Source organism: Lithobates pipiens, unplaced genomic scaffold, assembly GCF_037356315.1.
Source record: "Lithobates pipiens isolate NorthernLeopardFrog02 unplaced genomic scaffold, aLitPip1_a1.2 Scaffold_16, whole genome shotgun sequence".
In the NCBI taxonomy this organism is placed as follows: domain Eukaryota; kingdom Metazoa; phylum Chordata; class Amphibia; order Anura; family Ranidae; genus Lithobates; species Lithobates pipiens.
The window spans coordinates 46,879,565-46,905,158 of NW_027507748.1; the positions used below are offsets into that span (position 1 = coordinate 46,879,565).

The window sequence follows — 25,594 nt, forward strand, 5'->3', positions numbered from 1 at the left end:
TTTACATAAAAGCCCAATTCCTGGGAAAGAACACTCTTGTGAAAACTTCAGAGATCAATAAAAAAATTTTTTTTAGAAGAAAGATAAACCTATAATATATACAAATGGTGAAATGACCAAACTCCTGAAAATATACAAGCTACAGTACATGTACGATGTTTCTATCTTTATCTACTATGTTATATGACTCAAAAAGAATTACATTTTATAATGAAAAAATGTTTAAAAACACACACACACACACACACACATATATATATATATATATATATATATATATATATATATATATACTGTATATATACTGTAAGAGGAATTTAGAATCCTTGTCAACTTATTATTGCTGTGTTCGTCTCTGTTGAACATGTTCCTTCCCTTTCTATTTGGCAAAATTGTTGTCACCAAGATAGTAAGTGAGGGGAAATCTCTGTAATGGATTAGTGCAAAGCAGTGAAAAACCTGACAGAGGTTCCAACTCATCCAGGCTCTATCCATAACTAAAAACAAATGGCTTGACATAGAGTTTAAAGTGTCACATATTCAGGAAAAATTTAATTTAGACCAAAAAAAGCAAGACATTCTTACAAATGTCAATACATTCTGAAACTTGTGAATAATAAATGAAATATTAGAACAATTTTTGAAAACAAAGTGTTAATCTGTGATTGATGATATCGGACTATCCTGATTACCTATGCCACACCTTTCAGCAAATACATTTGTGTAAGAATATAATCCATAGCCTTGAATAAACTAAGCCAAACTATTATGGTATTCGTTTTTTTTCCTTATTTTTTGTTAAGTCAGTTTCTCCATCATTACATTTTCCTCCAATCCTGGATGGAGAGACAGGTTGACCACCATTAGAGTTTAGTGTGACACCACCAACAAGCAATTGTTATCAAACACAAATAATTTTAAATTGGTGTCAGTGCATCATAATAAGAGTGATTTCTTACATGTGAAATGAACTGAGCATGCTCCACATATAACAACTGTGTGGTTTGCTTCACACTAGAGCTCTCCAATGTAAAGGTTTCCCCGCCCCCTACATAAAAGACACAGCCCGCAGACTGAAGCTTCACACTTGTGGAGCTCTGAAGGCTGTGAACACGGGGCAGCTGAACTAAACTCTGTGGAAGAGAGAAGATATTTTAGCTGCGGATGAAGCGACTCGTTACTGCAGCAAATAATGCTGTGCTTGAAGAAGACACACCGAGTGCTTGAAGGAGATTACAGAACACAACATACTACCCGTACTGAAAGCCTTGGAGATCTCTGACTTCTTCTTGCTGGATGATTCAGTGGTGAGAATTTGAAATAAAAATAAAACTTGTAACTATGTTGGAAACAAACTGATTTATAAACAGACAAACTTTTTCTATAACAACTGCAAATTAATTAAGTCTTCCTGTGTAAAACCTGCAAAGAGCAATAATAACCAGAGATGTGTGATTATACAGGATTGTGTCATCAGAGACCTATAACTCTCTCAATACATGTAGCAAGTTCTAACATACAAGAGTGATGTAGGGAACCGTTGAACACGTCTGGCATATATGGCCGAAGTACAAGACCAACACATAATACCAAAGAAGCATAATGAGAAAATGGGGAAGTAAGACGGCTCAATGAAATGAGACAAAGAAGCAAGACAGCCACTCACTCGAAGAGACTGAAGTGGCACAATGGCTGTGTACTCAAAGAAAGGAGTCTGAAGCAATGGGACAATCTTTGCACAAAGAAAGAACTCTAAAGTGGTGTTAAAAGATGCAAGAAACCAACGTACCTTACTGTGGTCCTGAACGATATACACAACCGATGTAGAAGCCCCAACATGCACAACCAGAAAAGCGTAATAATTATTTGTGCAAAGAAAAACTGGGGAAGCATGATGGCCATCTTCTCAATGAAATGACACAAAGAAGCATGATGGCTGTTTGCTTGACAAAAGAAGACAGAAGTGACATCTTTGAGCACAACAGCCATGTGCTCAAAGAAAGGAGTCCGAAGTGATGTGATGATCACTTGCACAAAGAAAGAAGCCTGAAGTTGTGTAAAAATCTGCACGTCAGTATATTCTCTGGTCGACCTTCTCTTGAGTTCTATAGATCTTCACCAAATATTCACATCTATATATATGTGTCTTAAGCTCCACACATAGTAGCCCAATTAAACATAGGCCAGTATGAAGAAAGGAGTCTGAAGTGGTGTAAGTTGCAAGAAACCAACGAACATAACAGGCATGTGCTCAAAGACAGGTGTCCAAAGCGGTGTGATGATAACTTGCTCAAAAAAGAAGCTGGAAGTGATGTAAAAAGCTGAAAAAAATTGACGAACTCGACCATGGTAGCAACCAACATACGCAGCCAATGTACACAACCAAAGAGGCATAATGACCACTTGCTCAATGAAAGACTGGGGAGGCAGAGTGGCCATCTGCTGAATTAAGTGATACAAAGCGGCGTGATGGCCACTCGCTCGATAAAAAGAGACAGCGGCAAAAGGGCCATATCCTCAAAGAAAAGAGTCTGAAGTGGAGTGATGATTACTTGCACAAAGAAAGAAGCCTGAAGAAACCAATGAACAGGACCATGGCCCGACCAACGTATGCAACCTAAAAACTCACCCGATGTACACGGCTGACATATAAGATCAATGTACAGGACCAATGAAAGCGACCAATGTACACAACTGAAAAAGCGTAATAACTACTTTTCTCAATGAAAAACTGGAGAACAATGATGGCCATCTGATCGATGAAATGAGACGGAGCAGTGTAACAGTTACTGACTCAAAAGTAGATGGTATGTTTTCAAAGAAAAGAGTCCTAAGCATCGAGATAATCATTTGCACAAACGAAGAAGCCTAAAGTGGTGTAAAAAGCTGTAAGAAACAGACATACTCGACGAACGTAAAAGATCTATGCACGAGACCGATGTACACAACCAAAGAGGCATAATGACCACTTGCTCAATGAAAGACTGAGGACTCAGGATAGCCATCTGCTGAATGAAGTGAGACAAAGCAGCAAGACGACCACTCACTCAGCAAAAGGAGACAGTACTAGCACAAGAGCCGTGTGCTCGATGAAAAGTGTCCAAAGCAGTGTGATGATTACTTGCACATAGAAAGAAGCCCGAAGTGGTGTAAAAAGCTGGAAGAAACCACAATGGAACCTACCATATGTTCAAACCTGTTGCGGACCTCCTTAAAGACAGGCAATGATAATTCACATTTTTCGGTTTTCAAACAGCTTGGTAGGCTCATCAAGTGTGTAAGCATCACAAGTCCGGCCATGTTTGCTTGCATAAAGTATATTTTCTGGTCACCCTTCTCTGGAGTTCTATAGATCTTATTCAAATATTTACATCTATATATATGTGTCTTAAGCTCCACCGTTAGTAGCACATTTTCTCAAAGCCCAGTATAAAGAAAGAAGCCTGAGGTTGAGTAATCTGAAAAAATGGCTGAATGCGAGTGCGGTCCCTACTGAATTACACAATCTATGAACCCCCTCAATGTACATGTCTGATGTACAAGGTGGATGTACAGGACCGATGTACTAGGCCAACGTACACAACTAAAAAAGTGTAATGACCACCTGTTCAGTAAAAAACAGAGGAAGACTGAGATGAAGCCCAATGTATGGTACCGATGTATATGAACGACTTACAAGCCTGACGTACACAACCAAAGAGGCATAATGACCACTTGCTCAATGAAAGACTGGGCAAGCATGATAGCAATCTGCTTAATGAAAAAAGACGAAGCAGCATGATAGCTCCTTGCTTGAAAAAAAGAAACAGAAGTGTCATAACAGCCATGTGCTCAAAGAAAAGAGTCTGGAGCGGTGTGACGATCACTTGCACAAAGACAGAAGCCTGAAGAGTATAAAAAGCTGCATGAAACCGATGAATGAAACTATGGCCCCCAATCAATGTATGCAACCTGCAAACTCGCCCAATGTACACAACTGATGTACAAGATCAATGTACAGTACCGATGAATGCAACCAATGTACACAACTGATGTATAAGAGCAATTTATACAACCAATAAAAGTCGAATTAACACTTATTTAACGAAAAATTGGAAAAGAATGATGGCTATCTGCTCATCTAAATGAGATGAAGCAGCATGAAGGCTACTCACTCAACAAAAGGGGACAGTAGTGGCATAACAGCCATGTGCTCAAAGAAAGTAATCCAAAGTGGCGAGATGATCACGTGCACAGAGGAAGAAGCCCAAAGTGGTGAAAAAGCTGCAAGAAACCTATGAACGCGAATGTGGTCTCCACCAACGTAGACAACCTATGAATTCGTCTGATGTACATGACTGATGACAATAATGACTAATAAACTGGAGAAGTGTGAAGGTTATCTGCTCAATGAAATGAGATGAAGCAGCATGAAGGTCACTCGTTCAACAAAAGGAGACAGTAATGGCATAACGACCATCTACTCAAAGAAAGGAGTCCGAAGCAGTAAGATGATCACTTGCACAAAGGAAGAAGCCTGAAGTGGTGTAAAAAGCTGCAAGAAACCATAATGGAACTTACCATATTTTTAAACGTTCTGTAGACCTCCTTGAAGACAGGCAATGGTAATTCACATTTTTCAGTTTTCAAGCAGCTTAGTAGGCTCATCAAGAGCATAAGCATCACAAGTCGGGCCATGTTTGCTTGCATAAAGTATATTTTCTGATCACCCTTCTCTGGGGTTCTATAGATCTTCTTCAAATCTTCACCATCTATATATGTGTGTCTTAAGCTCCACCGTTAGTAGCACATTTTCTCAAAGCCCAGTATAAAGAAAGAAGCCTGAGGTTGTGTAATCTGAAAAATGACCGAAACACGAGTGCGGTCTCTACCGAATTAGACAACCTATGAACCCCCTCAATGTACATGTTTGATATACAAGATGGATGTACAGGACTGATGTACTAGGCCAACGTACACAACTAAAAAAGTGTAATGACCACTTGTTCAGTAAAAAACAGAGGAAGCCTGAGATGAAGCAGCGTGACGGCTGCTCACTCAACAAAAGAAGACAGAAGTGGCATAACAGGCATGTGCTCAAAGACAGGAGTCCAAAGTGGTGTGATGATAACTTGGACAAAGAAAAAAGCCTGAAGTGGTGTAAAAAGCTGCAATAAAGACACAAACTCGACCACGGTAGCAACCTACATATGTAAGCGACGTAGAAGACCAATGTACGGTACCAACGTATATGAATGACTTACAAGCCTGATGTACACAACCGAAGAGGTATAATGACCACTTGCTCAATGAAAGACTGGGGAAGCATGATAGCAATCTGCTTAATGAAAAGAGACAAAGCAGCATGATAGCTCCTTGGTTGAAGAAAGAGACAGAAGTGTCATAACAGCCATGTGCTCAAAGAAAAGAGTCTGAAGCGGTGTGAGTGACAATCACTTGCACAAAGATGGAAGCATGAAGAGTGCAAAAAGCTGCAAGAAACTGATGAAAGCGACCATGGCCCCCAACCAACGTATGCAACCTGCAAATTCGCTCAATGTGTATGACTAATGAACAAGATCGGATGTACAGGATCAACGTACACAACCAAAAAAAGCGCAATGACCATTTATTTAATGAAAAACTGGAGAAGAATGATGGCTCAATGAAATCAGACAAAGCGACGAGACGGCCGCTCACTTGACAAAATAAGACAGTAATGGCAGAATGGCCATATGCTCAAATAAAGTAGTCTGAAGCAGCGGATGATCACTTGCACAAAGGAAGAAGCCTGAATTGGTTTAAAAAGCTTCAAGAAACTGAAATACGCAAGAAACGTAAAAGACCAATGCACGGCAACAAAGTAATGCATGGGAACGAAGTACATGACCGACATACACAACCAAAGAGGCATAATGACCACTTGCTCAATGAAAGACTGGGGAAGCAGGATGGCCATCTGTTGAATGAAGTGAGACAAAGCAGCATAATGGCCACTCGCTTGACAAAAGGAGACAGTAGTGGCATAATGGCCATATCCTCTAAGCCCCTGTACACACGGTCGGAGATTCTGCCAACCAAATCCGTCGGATTTTGTCCGTCAGATTTAGTCTGATGGATTGTGTCCGAAACTGTTGCATACACACGGTCGGACTAAGTTGTCGAAAAATCCGATCTTTCAGAACGTGATGACGTAATTTTGTTACGATGGGACTACATTCAGGCTAGTAACCAATAGCTTTGATGTAGGAATTTGATCTGAGCATGCGTGGCACTTGGTCCGATCAAAATTTGCTACACATGATCGGAGTATGTCCGATCGAACCAGTTGGTCGGGAAATATTTCCAACATGTTGGAAAATTGGGTCCGACGGATATTCGGACGTAATCAGTCCGATGCATACCACACACAGTCGGATTATCCGACGACACGGTCCGATAGAACACATTCCGACGGATTCTCCGACCGTGTGTACAAGGCTTAAGTCTGAAGCAGTGTGATGATCACTACAGGATGGATGTACAGGACCGATGCAAGTGACCAACGTACACAACCAAAAAAGCGTAATGACTACTTGTTCAGTGAAAAACAGGGAATAATGTTGGCCATCTGCTCAATGAAATAAAATGAAGCAGTGTGATGGCCGCTCACTGCAATAGGAGACAGAAGTGGCATAACAGGCATGGGCTCAAAGACAGGAGTCCAAAGCGGTGTGTGATGATCACTTGCACAAAGAAAGAAGCTGGAAGTGTAAAAAGCTGAGAAAAATCGACAAACTTCACCACTCTAGCAACCAAAATACACAACCGATGTATACAACCAAAAAGGCATAATGACCACTTGCTCAATAAAAGACTGGGGACGCATGACTTCGATTTGCTTAATGAAATGAGATGAAGCAGCATGATAGCTCCTTGCTTAACAAAAAGAGACAGAAGCATAACAGCCATGTGCTTGAAGAAAAGAGTTTGAAGCGGTGTGATGATACCTAAGCATGAAAAGTATAAAATGCTGCATGAAACCAATGAACACGACCATGGCACTGACAAGGTATGCAATTTACAAACTCGCCCGATGTACATGACTGACGTACAAAATTGTTGTACAGAACCAATGAAGGCCACCAACATACACAACTGAAAAAGCGTAATGACCACTTATTCAATGAAAAACTGGAGAAGAATGATGCTTATCTGCTCAATGAAATGAGATGAAGCAGCGTGATGGCCACTCACTCGACATCAGCAGACAGTATTGGCATAACGGCAATGTGCTCAAATAAAGGCATCCAATGTGGCGAGATGATCACTGGACAAAAGCTTGAAGCGGTGTAAAAAGCTGCAAGAAGCCAACATACACAACAAACATAAAAGACCAATGTACGGAACCGATGTACACGTCCAACATACACAACCAAAGAGGGTAGTGACCAATTGCTCAAAGAAAGACTGGGGACGCAGGATGGCCATCTGCTGAATGAATTGAGACAAAGTGTCAAGATGCCCACTCGCAACAAACGGGAGACAGTGGTGGCATAAGGGCCCTGTCCTTGAAGAAAGGCGTCTGAAGCAGTGTGACGATCACTTGCATATAAAAAGAAGCCTGAAGTGGTGTAAAAAGCTGCAATAAACCACAAAGGAACTTACCATATGTTCAAATGTGTTGAGGACTTCCTTGAAGACAGCCAATGGTAATGTGCATTTTCCGGTTTTCAAGCAGCTTGGTAGGCTCATCATGATGCTCATTGTAAGCCTTCTCCAAAGGCATTTCAGAGAATTTGGCAGTACATCCAACCAGCCTCACAACTGCAGACCACGTGTAACCACACCAGCCCAGGACTTCCACATCCAACATCTTCACCTCCAAGATCGTCTGAGACCAGCCACCCGGACAGCTGCTGCAACAATCAGTTTGCATAATCAAAGAATTTCTACACACACTGTCAGAAACCATCTCAGGGCTGCTCATCTGCATGATCTTCGTCCTCATCGGGGTCTCGACCTGACTGCAGTTCGTCATCGTAACTGACTTGAGTGGGCAAATGCTCACATTCAATAACATCTGGCACTTGAGAGGTGTTCTCATCATGGATGAATCCTGGTTTTCACTGTACAGGGCAGATGGCAGACAGCATCTTTGTCATCATGTGGGTGAAGTCAACTTTGTGGAACAAGTGGCCCATGGTGGCAGGGTGTTCTAGTTCCTGCCAATATAAAGCAACTTCGCACAGCCATTGAAAAGGACCAACATTCCACAGGCCACAATCAACAACCTGATCAACTCTATGCAAAGGAGATTTGCTGCACTGTGTGAGGCAAATGGTGGTCACACCAGATACTGACTGCACATTTTAGAGTGGTCTTTTATTGTGGCCAGCCTAAAGCACACCTTTGTAAAAATCATGCTGTCTAATAAGCATCTTGATATGCCCCACCTGTGAGCTGGATGGATTATCTTGGCAAAAGAGAAGTGCTCACTAACACAGATTTAGACAGATTTATGAACAATAACACACCGCGGTCCGTCGTCACCTGATCTCCTATAGGGGAGAGCGGCACTGTGACAGGTCCGTCCCTGTGCAGTGTGCAGAGCCGGACTTGTCCTCTGCCTGCTCAGCGGAGATCGCTCCGGCGATCACCCCTGGGCAAGCGGATATCCACGGGGTGGATCAGCACTGATCTGCCCCGTATGAAAGGACTCTTAATTAGACAAGCAACCAAGTCTATACCTCATAACTGTCATTTTTTGATAACAAGTAAAACGTCATGCAATGTCCACATTGTATTCCTTTTGTTTATTCTTGAAACCATAAAAACGATCGATGAAAAAAAAAAGTGATCCTGTTCAACCTTTTTACAGTTTTCCTTTTCTTTATACATTTTCTTATTAACACAATTCATGAGTCCAATGGGAAAGGTGTTTGAAATAATCACCTTGGTAAAATAATCATGTACTCAAATCCTCTTAAAAACTTAGTAATATGGATGTTTATGGTGCACAAAATGTCCTGCTCTACTTCTCAATGGTTCCCTAATTTCTTCATCCATTTCAAGCACTAGGTTTATTTAAATAAAGCTGTATACAAAGACAAATAGAATTGTTGAAAATACAAACATTGAATATACATTATTCAAAGAAGTAAAGTAAAGTGGTATTCAATAAGCACAATTCACAAACCTTTTTTAATTTTGAATCTGTTATTTCCTTGATAGCGCATGCCTGCCCCATGTATTCTAAATCTCATTTCACAAAAATGCATAACAAGCTTTATTTATCCTGTCCTGTATGTAGTGGTATTTTACTCGACTATTATAATACTTTCACCAAGTGGAAAAAACTAAATCCAATAGCAAGATTCCAGTGTTTAAAAGGCAGAAAAGCTGCGGACTACAGGGTTACCAGTTTTGAGTTACAGGGGAGGTCTAGGGCTAGAATTATTGCTCTCATTATAACGTTCGCAGCGACCGTTTCTTGTATTTCCCCTTCTGTCCCATGCATTGTGCATAAAAACACACAAAATGTGCGTCATGCTTCTGGTGGCATTAATTCTTAATTTCTTACTGGCATTCCAAATTCAGGTAACAGTCCCACGTTTTGTTGCACATTTGTTGCGCAATGCAAGACACATTTGGCTCCGTGCCAAACAAGGTACATAAGCTACTTCATCCAAGTGGATAGGCAGCCCTTTGCTGTCATATGACAACCGTGGCAAAAAAAATGCAACGCATTACGCCACTCAGGTGTGAATGCAGCCCAAAAGGCTCAGTAACGCTGAGGATGTGCTTTTTACCAGTGCCACTGAACTGCACTGAAGACAGAGTTGTCCATGGACACTCAGGCCGTTTCATTGAGGTATTCCCACACTGGCACAGTGCTATGCTTTACAAATGTGATCTGTGCTCTGCCGGCATCGAGACTCCGAATGCTGGTGGAGCACAGTAAAAATGAATGGAGACCTAAAAAAACAAAAAGAAAGAAACCAGGAGTAGTGCTATGCACACCATGGCCCAGTTTTATGACTGAACAAATCACAGTACGCATGGCGAATCACAATATGACTTTGCACAGAACAAGGTTAGTAAAGACAAACTCTTAATGGAGCACCCAAACCAAATAAACTTAACATGATATAGTTCATTATAAGATTTATATATTTTAGCTTCCTTTTATTATAATTTGTTTATTTTATTTTTTATGTTGGAAAATACAGAAAAACATACAGGTACAGCTATGTTGCAAAACATCTCAAAATGCTTAGGTAGCCACCTTAGAATAATATATTTTATATTTATTCACGCTATAAAAAAAATAATTCTATGGGGGAGATTGCAATGAAAAGGGTGGAGAAATACATTTTACTGATTTATTCAATTAAAAAAAAATAGTTCAAGCAAAAAAGGACATCAAGCATAAAGTGCTATGTCGGCCAATACAGTGTAACAACTCATTGGATCGGGTGTGAAGAGCACAGACCGACCCAAGTAGGTAATTTCAATATAGTCAGCTGGGTGTCATACAGTGTCATTTGCAAAAAAATTACTTGATGGCATAATACACCTGATCTAATAATGTTCAGTTTTAAACCTTCTTGAGAAAATATAAGTTTTAATGTTGTGGACAAGTTTTTACAAAAAAAAAAGTATTATATACAAGGATATTTCTTCTTTTCCTACAATATCTTTTTAATATCTCTCTTACATTTGCCAAATCAATCCTGTTTCCCAACATTACAACTGGCACATTGTCCACAGACAACTCAATTATTACAATTTAGTGGTTGAAATCCAAATAACCGAGATAGGAAGCTTTAGAGAATCCGGAAAAATAGTGCATTTTATTCATAGAATTAAAATTGTTCAAAGTAAAAAAAAAGGTCTAAAAACCAGAGAAAAGACATTATTTTGAAAAGTAAATACATAAAATTCTTCTGCTTCCTTATCAGATGGTGCTGCTGTTTGCCCTTATACGTGAGTTGAGGTGTGAAATCAATTCAAGAGTTTCCTGAATCCCAACTGTACTCTTCCATTTGGTGCACTCAGTATAATTCTACAAAAGAAGCAGAGAATGGGATTACGTGAGATAAGAAAGAGAATACAAACAGAGGTATGTTTTACTGGCCCAAGATAAAACTGACACCAGGGAGAACACTTCAAAATGTTGTCAGGTAAAAATGGAATCAAAGAAAGTGAAACAATAGCATTGAACCCATAAGGATAACCTATAGCATTGCTATCCTAAAGCATTGATGTTGATATAAATAATCTGGTTCCTGGGTGAGCGCTTCTACACCCCACAGCAATGTAACTAAAATTTAATTGAAGTGCTATACCACTGCTAAAAGGTCCAGATATAAATGTACTACAATAAAAGTCAGGGCAAAAATGTGAAGAGTACCCAACTCGTAAGCTTAAAGTGAAAGTAAACTCCCCTATCGTTTTCAGCCAAGGAAGCTGCCATCTTTGCCTCTGTTTAATCTGCAACTGCTATGGTGCTGCACGTGTGATTCGTTATGACACCAGCCATTGGATGGTTTGATAGTTTGGCTGAGAGCACAGCCAATGTGCAGTTAGCATTCCCGGCATGCCTTTTTTTTTTAACTGTTTAAATCGATGGGTTTACTTCCACTTTAAAGTGGTTGTAAACCCTATTCATGAAATTTGATCTAAGCACATATATCTGTAGTGTTTACTTATCTCTCTCGAAAACGCTAATGCCGCGTGCACACGATAGGAATTTTGGCCAGCAAAAGACCGATGAGAGCGTTTCGTTGGAAAATGTGACTATGTGTATGCTCCATCGGACTTTTGCTGGCCGAAAAAAACATCCAAGGCTTTTTCAACGAGAATTACGATTGTATGTATGTGGCATAAGTGTTGTTTCTCTCTGGTGCTTCGTTCCTCTGTTATCATCATGAGTCATTTCAGACAAGTTCTCCGACACATGAGATAACAGGAGATGGAAATGTGTGTCAGGGATGGAGCTTAGATGGAAATAAGCACACAGCTGGTCTATTCGGACTACAACTTTGGATGTTCCTTCACTCCTCTGCCTATGTGGAGGGGGTGTGTCCCTTTCCTCCAATCAGCTCTCACACAGTGTAAGTGCAGTATCCACACCCACCCCTATGTACTGCTGAAAGATTTTTTTTACACAATCCACACTTTTTAAAGGGTGTAGAAAAGAGAAGACAGCAGATATACAAGTACAACTTATATAGGAGGATTTGTTTCATCTCTGTGTGTAAGCTGAGGCTATTCACTTCAGTGTGTATATGTGAGGGGTTACACCCACGTTAAGCTCTCTGATCCCAGGCGGGAAAACATTTAAGGTAAGTGTAGAAAGTGGGAGATTTTGTGGGGGCCAATGATCTAGATATGCAAATATAAAGATAGGAGGGCAATGAAAGGAAGTAGTAAACAGTCTGGAGGGAAAAGATTAGTTGGTAGGTGGGTGGGGAACAAAGGAATGGGTGAGGAGATGAATGATGGAGGGGGTTCCCAGGTTCCCATGGAGGGTTCCTCAAAAAGCCATCAAACACTCTGTGGAGAGCATTGGACGGTGATATTTAACCCATGGGTCACACATTTTAAGAAATTCGTCATTTGTGTATTTTTATGGATACTAGCAAAGAAGACATCAATTTGATTTCCAGCTTCAGAAAATAATGTGAATTATTTTTTCTGTGGCCAAGCTATTGTCGATTCACAACTACGGTAATTACATCTCAAAACAAACACCCTGTTAATCATTCTGTTAAAATTATCAAAAATTACCTCTTTTCCCACTAAGGTGTCCAACTTTTTGAAGTAATCTTTGACGGGTTTTCGAAGAGGATGGTTGTAACTCTCTGCTGGTACCTAACAAAGTATGATTAAAAAAGAATAAATTAATAGCTCAGCAGGTAAAAAAATAACCTAACAAAGAAGGCACAAAGGAAATATGAAAACAATTCACAAAAATTAAGACCTCCCATTACCTGTATAGAACAGGCAGCTGATCTACTGGTTTTTGAGGTTTTTACATTTTATTAAATATTTAAAGCTAAAAGGTTTTCTCTAACAATTTTCTACTATAGCAAAGCAGAACAGGAGCCTAGAATATGTATTATTTTAGGTTATTTCATCAACAATGTTTAATGTAGTTTGTGTAATGACTGATGAATTAATAATTTTTAAAGTCAACCTAGAATTAAATGTATTCTTTCATGTCAAGTGCATGTATACCAAGTAACGTATAAATGTAACACTTCTAGTAATATATTTAGAGATCTCAGTACTTCTATCCCTAACAATGCCTTAATCTGCTTTTCTCTCCAGAAGGTCAGAACCATCTTTGTTCAGCATCAACTTCCTTGTAAGATGTGGTACTGTCTTTTAAATCCTGATGTCTACATAGTTTTTGGCTGTGTTAAAAAATATTGATTTTGGCTGAGCTGCACTCTCTGTGTGGTGTTCAAACCTCTTCTAAGCCTGCCAAACCCTCAGTGACATGCTTGTGATAGTGTTTACAACACCTGCTTCAAGCTCCATGTTTCCCTACCTTGTTCCTGTGCCTTGACCTTCTTCTTTGCCCGAGCCCTGCCAGTTAGTTTGTATTTCCTTGTTGATGACATTGAATTGGATTTTGACTACGCTCAGAACTCAACCTGCCGTTTGACCTTGGATTTGACCCTGACTAGTCTTTGAACTCTGCCTGCTATGAACCCAGACTGCCAGACAGTCAACCACAAGTAACTGTGCGCTGTGCTTAGTTTGCGCTTGTCCCGGCATGACAGCCAAGCATTGTAGCATTGTGTATAAGACCTGGGGGAAACAGAGTACCAATAGGCCTGCTTACCTTATGGGAAATGGGGTTGCTATAGGCGAAGAACACAGCAACCAACTATAGTGCCTGATTATCTATGCTACAGATAGGCATGACATATGTATTCACTTTTGTTTTTTAATTTGTAGGGCTTATTTTATTACAAAATTTCTATTTTTGTTCTTCTATGTTCAGCAAATTGACCTCTTAATACACATTCCATGCTTGTTCATCTAGATCAACAGTGAAAAATCAAAATCATCTGCTTATTGGTCACTTTTTCTTAAAACTTTTGATCATTGGTTCAACCTGACTATGTACCTTTGATTTTCTAAATAGGTCCATAAAAAAATGAATTGGCACTTGTGAAAATCTCCACTTGGTGATTTAGTGAGGTGAACTCCATAATTAATCACGTAGCAGTTCCCTATGTACTATGATGGCTGTGCAGTGCCCCATCTTCCCCAACTAGCAAGCTCTGCTCATTGAGAGGGATCTAATGTTGCAGTGGTTATGGGAGTAGAATTTCCACCCCTTGTGATGTGAATAGTCTAATAGGAAAATACTACATCTATTTATTATGTATCATCCTAATACCTGTGGACAGCAATAGCACAAAGGGGATGTTCTGTTGGGTGGGCACACCAAGCATTCTGTTGGAACTAGAAAAGAACCAGTAAGTAATCCTTTGGACTTAATTAACTAAGTAAATCAGATTCTCCAGATGAGCCATTCGCCATTTACTTTGAGAACCTCAACTTAGGCCAAACAAGAAGGAAGGACGACAAATTCAGTTAAGAAGTGAATTGTTGATAGACTTACACATCCAGCCATTATGTTGGTGTAGTCATCTAAAATCCCCATCATTCTATTGTATTCCTCCTCTCTATAGCTGAGTCCTCGGTGGTGTAAAAGAAGAAACTTAGTAATTTCATACCCAGCTTCTTCAATAACGATAGCTGCATCCTCCACCTGAAAACAGAGCACACAGCAATAGGAATGGATTACATTTTTTCTATGTGAGATGGAGAAATATGTTTTTTAAATTCTGACTCTTGTTTACTAAAAGAGAACCTAAGGAGAATATTCTGTTATCGCAGCTAGTGATAGATCATACCTAGGGACATGAGACATAGTACCACATATACTTAATCTTTTGAGAATAATGTTAAAAATATATATATATTCTGTAGTGAACTAAGCCTAGAGCAGACTATAAGGCTCTTTACATTGTAGTTTCTAAATAAAGCTCTTAATGAAAGAGAACTCACTGGAATATTGTAGATTCCATCATCTAGGAATTCTGGGGCACCACAGCTGTCATTTGGTGGATTTCTGCCATAAGGACTCTAAAAACAAAAAAGAAAACAAAATTACTGATCAATGCTAAACATTCACCCAATGATAGTCAAGCGCAGGAGAATAATTTACATAAAAGCCCAATTCCTGGGAAAGAACACTCTTGTGAAAACTTCAGAGATCAATAAAAAAATTTTTTTTAGAAGAAAGATAAACCTATAATATATACAAATGGTGAAATGACCAAACTCCTGAAAATATACAAGCTACAGTACATGTACGATGTTTCTATCTTTATCTACTATGTTATATGACTCAAAAAGAATTACATTTTATAATGAAAAAATGTTTAAAAACACACACACATATATATATATATATATATATATATATATATATATATATATATATATATATATACTGTATGAGGAATTTAGAATCCTTGTCAACTTATTATTGCTGTGTTTGTCTCTGTTGAACATGTTCCTTCCCTTTCTATTTGGCAAAATTGTTGTCACCAAGATAGTAAGTGAGGGGAAATCTCTGTAATGGAGTAGCGCAAAGCAGTGAAAAACCTGACAGAGGTTCCAACTCTTCCAGACTCTATCCATAACTAAAAAACAAATGCCTTGCCATAGAGTTTAAAGTGTCACATATTCAGGAAAAATTTCATTTAGACCAAAAACATTCTGAAACTTGTGAATAATAAATGAAATATTAGAACAATTTTTGAAAACAAAGTGTTAATCTGTGATTGATGATATCGGACTATCCTGATTACCTATGCCATTTTTAAACATTAAAATGTTACTCATTTCACACCTTTCAGCAAATACATTTGTGTAAGAATATAATCCATAGCCTTGAATAAACTATTATGGTATAAGCCAAACTATTATGGTATTTGTTTTTTTTCCTTGTTTTTTGTTAAGTCAGTTTCTCCATCATTACATTTTCCTCCAATCCTGGATGGAGAGACAGGTTGACCACCATTAGAGTTTAGTGTGACAATACCAACAAGCAATTGTTATCAAACACAAAAAAAATTAAATTGGTATCAGTGCATCATAATAAGAGTGATTTCTTACATGTGAAATGAACTGAGCATGCTCCACATATAACAACTGTGTGGTTTGCTTCACACTAGAGCTCTCCAATGTAAAGGTTTCCCTGCCCCCTACATAAGAGACACAGCCCGCAGACTGAAGCTTCACACTTGTGGAGCTCTGAAGGCTGTGAACACGGGGCAGCTGAACTAAACTCTGTGGAAGAGAGAAGATATTTTAGCTGTGGATGAAGCGACTCGTTACTGCAGCAAATAATGCTGTGCTTGAAGAAGACACACCGAGTGCTTGAAGGAGATTACAGAACACAACATACTACCCGTACTGAAAGCCTTGGAGATCTCTGACTTCTCCTTGCTGGATGATTCAGTGGTGAGAATTTGAAATAAAAATAAAACTTGTAACTATGTTGGAAACAAACTGATTTATAAACAGACAAACTTTTTCTATAACAACTGCAAATGAATTAAGTCTTCCTGTGTAAAACCTGCAAAGAGCAATAATAACCAGAGATGTGTGATTATACAGGATTGTGTCATCAGAGACCTATAACTCTCTCAATACATGTAGCAAGTTCTAACATACAAGAGTGATGTAGGGAACCGTTGAACACGTCTGGCATATATGGCCGAAGTACAAGACCAACACATAAAACCAAAGAAGCGTAATGAGAAAATGGGGAAGTAAGACGGCTCAATGAAATGAGACAAAGAAGCAAGACAGCCACTCACTCGAAGAGACTGAAGTGGCACAATGGCTGTGTACTCAAAGAAAGGAGTCTGAAGCAATGGGACAATCTTTGCACAAAGAAAGAACTCTAAAGTGGTGTTAAGAGATGCAAGAAACCAACGTACCTTACTGTGGTCCTGAACGATATACACAACCGATGTACAAGCCCCAACATGCACAACCAGAAAAGCGTAATAATTATTTGTGCAAAGAAAAACTGGGGAAGCATGATGGCCATCTTCTCAATGAAATGACACAAAGAAGCATGATGGCTGTTTGCTTGACAAAAGAAGACAGAAGTGACATCTTTGAGCACAACAGCCATGTGCTCAAAGAAAGGAGTCCGAAGTGATGTGATGATCACTTGCACAAAGAAAGAAGCCTGAAGTTGTGTAAAAATCTGCATGTCAGTATATTCTCTGGTCGACCTTCTCTTGAGTTCTATAGATCTTCACCAAATATTCACATCTATATATATGTGTCTTAAGCTCCACACATAGTAGCCCAATTAAACATAGGCCAGTATGAAGAAAGGAGTCTGAAGTGGTGTAAGTTGCAAGAAACCAACGAACATAACAGGCATGTGCTCAAAGACAGGAGTCCAAAGCAGTGTGATGATAACTTGCTCAAAAAAGAAGCTGGAAGTGATGTAAAAAGCTGAAAAAAATTGACGAACTCGACCATGGTAGCAACCAACATACACAACCAATGTACACAACCAAAGAGGCATAATGATCACTTGCTCAATGAAAGACTGGGGAGGCAGGGTGGCCATCTGCTGAATTAAGTGATACAAAGCGTTGTGATGGCCACTCACTCGACAAAAAGAGACAGCGGCAAAAGGGCCATATCCTCAAAGAAAAGAGTCTGAAGTGGAGTGATGATTACTTGCACAAAGAAAGAAGCCTGAAGAAACCAATGAACAGGACCATGGCCCGACCAATGTATGCAACCTAAAAACTCACCCGATGTACACGGCTGACATATAAGATCAATGTACAGGACCAATGAAAGCGACCAATGTACACAACTGAAAAAGCGTAATAACTACTTTTCTCAATGAAAAACTGGAGAACAATGATGGCCATCTGATCGATGAAATGAGACGGACCAGTGTAACACTTACTGACTCAAAAGTAGATGGTATGTTTTCAAAGAAAAGAGTCCTAAGCATCGAGATAATCATTTTCACAAACGAAGAAGCCTAAAGTGGTGTAAAAAGCTGTAAGAAATAGACATACTCGACAAACGTAAAAGACCTATGCACGAGACCGATGTACACAACCAAAGAGGCATAATGACCACTTGCTCAATGAAAGACTGCCATCTGCTGAATGAAGTGAGACAAAGCAGCAAGACGACCACTCACTCAGCAAAAGGAGACAGTACTAGTACAAGAGCTGTGTGCTCGATGAAAAGTGTCCGAAGCAGTGTGATGATTACTTGCACATAGAAAGAAGCCCGAAGTGGTGTAAACAGCTGGAAGAAACCACAATGGAACCTACCATATGTTCAAACCTGTTGCGGACCTCCTTAAAGACAGGCAATGATAATTCACATTTTTCGGTTTTCAAACAGCTTGGTAGGCTCATCAAGAGTGTAAGCATCACAAGTCGGGCCATGTTTGCTTGCATAAAGTATATTTTCTGGTCACCCTTCTCTGGAGTTCTATAGATCTTATTCAAATATTTACATCTATATATATGTGTCTTAAGCTCCACCGTTAGTAGCACATTTTCTCAAAGCCCAGTATAAAGAAAGAAGCCTGAGGTTGAGTAATCTGAAAAAATGGCTGAATACGAGTGCGGTCCCTACCGAATTACACAATCTATGAACCCCCTCAATGTACATGTCTGATGTACAAGGTGGATGTACAGGACCGATGTACTAGGCCAAAGTACACAACTAAAAAAGTGTAATGACCACTTGTTCAGTAAAAAACAGAGGAAGACTGAGATGAAGCCCAATGTACGGTACCGATGTATATGAACGACTTACTTAGAAAGAAGCCTGAGGTTGAGTAATCTGAAAAAATGGCTGAATACGAGTGCGGTCCCTACCGAATTACACAATCTATGAACCCCCTCAATGTACATGTCTGATGTACAAGGTGGATGTACAGGACCGATGTACTAGGCCAATGTACACAACTAAAAAAGTGTAATGACCACTTGTTCAGTAAAAATCAGAGGAAGACTGAGATGAAGCCCAATGTATGGTACCGATGTATATGAACGACTTACAAGCCTGACGTACACAACCAAAGAGGCATAATGACCACTTGCTCAATGAAAGACTGGGCAAGCATGATAGCAATCTGCTTAATGAAAAAAGACGAAGCAGCAGGATAGCTCCTTGCTTGAAAAAAAGAAACAGAAGTGTCATAACAGCCATGTGCTCAAAGAAAAGAGTCTGGAGCGGTGTGACGATCACTTGCACAAAGACAGAAGCCTGAAGAGTATAAAAAGCTGCATGAAACCGATGAATGAAACTATGGCCCCCAACCAATGTATGCAACCTGCAAACTCGCCCAATGTACACAACTGATGTACAAGATCAATGTACAGTACCGATGAATGCAACCAATGTACACAACTGATGTATAAGAGCAATTTATACAACCAATAAAAGTCGAATGACCACTTATTTAACGAAAAATTGGAACAGAATGATGGCTATCTGCTCATCTAAATGAGATGAAGCAGCGTGAAGGCTACTCACTCAACAAAAGGGGACAGTAGTGGCATAACAGCCATGTGCTCAAAGAAAGTAATCCAAAGTGGCGAGATGATCACGTGCACAGAGGAAGAAGCCCAAAGTGGTGAAAAAAGCTGCAAGAAACCTATGAACGCGAATGTGGTCTCCACCAACGTAGACAACCTATGAATTTGTCTGATGTACATGACTGATGACAATGATGACTAATAAACTGGAGAAGTGTGAAGGTTATCTGCTCAATGAAATGAGACGAAGCAGCATGAAGGTCACTCGTTCAACAAAAGGAGACAGTAATGGCATAACGACCATCTACTCAAAGAAAGGAGTCCGAAGCAGTAAGATGATCACTTGCACAAAGGAAGAAGCCTGAAGTGGTGTAAAGAGCTGCAAGAAACCATAATGGAACTTACCATATTTTTAAACGTTCTGTAGACCTCCTTGAAGACAGGCAATGGTAATTCACATTTTTCAGTTTTCAAGCAGCTTAGTAGGCTCATCAAGAGCATAAGCATCACAAGTCGGGCCATGTTTGCTTGCATAAAGTATATTTTCTGATCACCCTTCTCTGGGGTTCTATAGATCTTCTTCAAATCTTCACCATCTATATATATGTGTCTTAAGCTCCACCGTTAGTAGCACATTTTCTCAAAGCCCAGTATAAAAAAAGAAGCCTGAGGTTGTGTAATCTGAAAAATGACCGAAACACGAGTGCGGTCTCTACCGAATTAGACAACCTATGAACCACCTCAATGTACATGTTTGATACACAAGATGGATGTACAGGACTGATGTACTAGGCCAACGTACACAACTAAAAAAGTGTAATGACCACTTGTTCAGTAAAAAACAGAGGAAGCCTGAGATGAAGCAGCGTGACGGCTGCTCACTCAACAAAAGAAGACAGAAGTGGCATAACAGGCATGTGCTCAAAGACAGGAGTCCAAAGTGGTGTGATGATAACTTGGACAAAGAAAAAAGCCTGAAGTGGTGTAAAAAGCTGCAATAAAGACACAAACTCGACCACGGTAGCAACCTACATGTGTAAGCGACGTAGAAGACCAATGTACGGTACCAACGTATATGAATGACTTACAAGCCTGATGTACACAACCGAAGAGGTATAATGACCACTTGCTCAATGAAAGACTGGGGAAGCATGATAGCAATCTGCTTAATGAAAAGAGACAAAGCAGCATGATAGCTCCTTGGTTGAAGAAAGAGACAGAAGTGTCATAACAGCCATGTGCTCAAAGAAAAGAGTCTGAAGCGGTGTGAGTGACAATCACTTGCACAAAGATGGAAGCATGAAGAGTGCAAAAAGCTGCAAGGAACTGATGAAAGCGACCATGGCCCCCAACCAACGTATGCAACCTGCAAATTCGCTCAATGTGTATGACTAACGAACAAGATCGGATGTACAGAATCAATGTACACAACCAAAAAAAGCGCAATGACCATTTATTTAATGAAAAACTGGAGAAGAATGATGGCTCAATGAAATCAGACAAAGCGACGAGACGGCCGCTCACTTGACAAAATAAGACAGTAATGGCAGAATGGCCATATGCTCAAATAAAGTAGTCTGAAGCAGCGGATGATCACTTGCACAAAGGAAGAAGCCTGAATTGGTTTAAAAAGCTTCAAGAAACTGAAATACGCAAGAAATGTAAAAGACCAATGCACGGCAACAAAGTAATGCATGGGAACGAAGTACATGACCGACATACACAACCAAAGAGGCATAATGACCACTTGCTCAATGAAAGACTGGGGAAGCAGGATGGCCATCTGTTGAATGAAGTGAGACAAAGCAGCATAATGGCCACTCGCTTGACAAAAGGAGACAGTAGTGGCATAATGGCCATATCCTCTAAGCCTCTGTACACACGGTCGGAGATTCTGCCAACCAAATCCGTCGGATTTTGTCCGTCAGATTTAGTCTGACGGATTGTGTCCGAAACTGTTGCATACACACGGTCGGACTAAGTTGTCGAAAAATCCGATCTTTCAGAACGTGATGACGTAATTTCGTTACGATGAAACCACATTCAGGCTAGTAACCAATAGCTTTGATGTAGGAATTTGATCTGAGCATGCGTGGCACTTGGTCCGATCAAAATTTGCTACACATGATCGGAGTATGTCCGATCGAACCAGTTGGTCGGGAAATATTTTAAAACATGTTGGAAAATTGGGTCCGACGGATATTCGGACGTAATCAGTCCGATGCATACCACACACAGTCGGATTATCCGACGACACGGTCCGATAGAACACATTCCGACGGATTCTCCGACCGTGTGTACAAGGCTTAAGTCTGAAGCAGTGTGATGATCACTACAGGATGGATGTACAGGACCGATGCAAGTGACCAACGTACACAACCAAAGAAGCGTAATGACTACTTGTTCAGTGAAAAACAGGGAATAATGTTGGCCATCTGCTCAATGAAATAAAATGAAGCAGTGTGATGGCCGCTCACTGCAATAGGAGACAGAAGTGGCATAACAGGCATGGGCTCAAAGACAGGAGTCCAAAGCGGTGTGTGATGATCACTTGCACAAAGAAAGAAGCTGGAAGTGTTGTAAAAAGCTGACAAAAATCGACAAACTTCACCACTCTAGCAACCAAAATACACAACCGATGTATACAACCAAAAAGGCATAATGACCACTTGCTCAATAAAAGACTGGGGGCGCATGACTTCGATTTGCTTAATGAAATGAGATGAAGCAGCGTGATAGCTCCTTGCTTAACAAAAAGAGACAGAAGCATAACAGCCATGTGCTCGAAGAAAAGAGTTTGAAGCGGTGTGATGATAACTAAGCATGAAAAGTATAAAATGCTGCATGAAACCAATGAACATGACCATGGCACTGAGAAGGTATGCAATTTACAAACTCGCCCGATGTACATGACTGACGTACAAAATTGTTGTACAGAACCAATGAAGGCCACCAACATACACAACTGAAAAAGCGTAATGACCACTTATTCAATGAAAAACTGGAGAAGAATGATGCTTATCTGCTCAATGAAATGAGATGAAGCAGCGTGATGGCCACTCACTCGACATCAGCAGACAGTATTGGCATAACGGCAATGTGCTCAAATAAAGGCATCCAATGTGGCGAGATGATCACTGGACAAAAGCTTGAAACGGTGTAAAAAGCTGCAAGAAGCCAACATACACAACAAACATAAAAGACCAATGTACGGAACCGATGTACACGTCCAACATACACAACCAAAGAGGGTAGTGACCAATTGCTCAAAGAAAGACTGGGGACGCAGGATGGCCATCTGCTGAATGAATTGAGACAAAGTGTCAAGATGCCCACTCGCAACAAACGGGAGACAGTGGTGGCATAAGGGCCCTGTCCTTGAAGAAAGGCGTCTGAAGCAGTGTGACGATCACTTGCATATAAAAAGAAGCCTGAAGTGGTGTAAAAAGCTGCAATAAACCACAAAGGAACTTACCATATGTTCAAATGTGTTGAGGACTTCCTTGAAGACAGCCAATGGTAATGTGCATTTTCCGGTTTTCAAGCAGCTTGGTAGGCTCATCATGATGCTCATCGTAAGCCTTCTCCAAAGGCATTTCAGAGAATTTGGCAGTACATCCAACCAGCCTCACAACTGCAGACCACGTGTAACCACACCAGCCCAGGACTTCCACATCCAACATCTTCACCTCCAAGATCGTCTGAGACCAGCCACCCGGACAGCTGCTGCAACAATCAGTTTGCATAATCAAAGAATTTCTACACACACTGTCAGAAACCATCTCAGGGCTGCTCATCTGCATGATCTTCGTCCTCATCGGGGTCTCAACCTGACTGCAGTTCGTCATCGTAACTGACTTGAGTGGGCAAATGCTCACATTCAATAACATCTGGCACTTGAGAGGTGTTCTCATCATGGATGAATCCTGGTTTTCACTGTACAGGGCAGATGGCAGACAGCATCTTTGTCATCATGTGGGTGAAGTCAACTTTGTGGAACAAGTGGCCCATGGTGGCAGAGTGTTCTAGTTCCTGCCAATATACAGCAACTTCGCACAGCCATTGAAAAGGACCAACATTCCACAGGCCACAATCAACAACCTGATCAACTCTATGCAAAGGAGATTTGCTGCACTGTGTGAGGCAAATGGTGGTCACACCAGATACTGACTGCACATTTTAGAGTGGTCTTTTATTGTGGCCAACCTAAAGCACACCTTTGTAAAAATCATGCTGTCTAATAAGCATCTTGATATGCCCCACCTGTGAGCTGGATGGATTATCTTGGCAAAAGAGAAGTGCTCACTAACACAGATTTAGACAGATTTATGAACAATAACACACCGCGGTCCGTCGTCACCCGATCTCCTATAGGGGAGAGCGGCACTGTGACAGGTCCGTCCCTGTGCAGTGTGCAGAGCCGGACTTGTCCTCTGCCTGCTCAGCGGAGATCGCTCCGGCGATCACCCCTGGGCAAGCGGATATCCACGGGGTGGATCAGCACTGATCTGCCCCGTGTGAAAGGACTCTTAATTAGACAAGCAACCAAGTCTATACCTCATAACTGTCATTTTTTAATAACAAGTAAAACGTCATGCAATGTCCACATTGTATTCCTTTTGTTTATTCTTGAAACCATAAAAACGATCGATGAAAAAGAAAAGTGATCCTGTTCAACCTTTTTACAGTTTTCCTTTTCTTTATACATTTTTTTATTAACACAAGTCATGAGCCCAATGGGAAAGGTGTTTGAAATAATCACCTTGGTAAAATAATCATGTACTCAAATCCTCTTAAAAACTTAGTAATATGGATGTTTATGGTGCACAAAATGTCCTGCTCTACTTCTCAATGGTTCCCTAATTTCTTCATCCATTTCAAGCACTAGGTTTATTTAAATAAAGCTGTATATAAAGACAAAGACAAATAGAATTGTTGAAAATACAAACATTGAATATACATTATTCAAAGAAGTAAAGTAAAGTGGTATTCAATAAGCACAATTCACAAACCTTTTTTAATTTTTAATCTGTTATTTCCTTGATAGCGCATGCCTGCCCCATGTATTCTAAATCTCATTTCACAAAAATGCATAACAAGCTTTATTTATCCTGTCCTGTATGTAGTGGTATTTTACTCGACTATTATAATACTTTCACCAAGTGGAAAAAACTAAATCCAATAGCAAGATTCCAGTGTTTAAAAGGCAGAAAAGCTGCGAACTACAGGGTTACCAGTTTTGAGTTACAGGGGAGGTCTAGGGCTAGAATTATTGCTCTCATTATAACGTTCGCAGCGACCGTTTCTTGTATTTCCCCTTCTGTCCCATGCATTGTGCATAAAAACACACAAAATGTGCGTCATGCTTCTGGTGGCATTAATTCTTAATTTCTTACTGGCATTCCAAATTCAGGTAACAGTCCCTCGTTTTGTTGCACATTTGTTGCGCAATGCAAAACACATTTGACTCCGTGCCAAACAAGGTACATAAGCTACTTCATCCAAGTGGATATGCAGCCCTTTGCTGTCATATGACAACCGTGGCAAAAAAAATGCAACGCATTACGCCACTCAGGTGTGAATGCAGCCCAAAAGGCTCAGTAACGCTTAGGATGTGCTTTTTACCAGTGCCACTGAACTGCACTGAAGACAGAGTTGTCCATGGACACTCAGGCCGTTTCATTGAGGTATTCCCACACTGGCACAGTGCTATGCTTTACAAATGTGATCTGTGCTCTGCCGGCATCGAGACTCCGAATGCTGGTGGAGCACAGTAAAAATGAATGGAGACCTAAAAAAACAAAAAGAAAGAAACCAGGAGTAGTGCTATGCACACCATGGCCCAGTTTTTATGACTGAACAAATCACAGTACGCATGGCGAATCACAATATGACTTTGCACAGAACAAGGTTAGTAAAGACAAACTCTTAATGGAGCACCCAAACCAAATAAACTTAACATGATACAGTTCATTATAAGATTTATATATTTTAGC

General features: G+C 40.2%; 1 long non-coding RNA gene across 1 annotated transcript; it reads right to left on the reverse strand.

Annotated features, from left to right (window-relative positions):
- Positions 1-10,769: 10,769 nt before the first annotated feature.
- On the reverse strand, positions 10,770-15,207 carry LOC143984237 (uncharacterized). Its single transcript, XR_013274737.1, has 4 exons — positions 15,055-15,207; positions 14,606-14,755; positions 12,754-12,837; positions 10,770-11,026 (listed from the first exon to the last, which is right to left on the reverse strand). It is a non-coding gene; the product is annotated as an uncharacterized LOC143984237 (long non-coding RNA).
- Between the last annotated feature and the right edge of the window lie 10,387 nt (positions 15,208-25,594).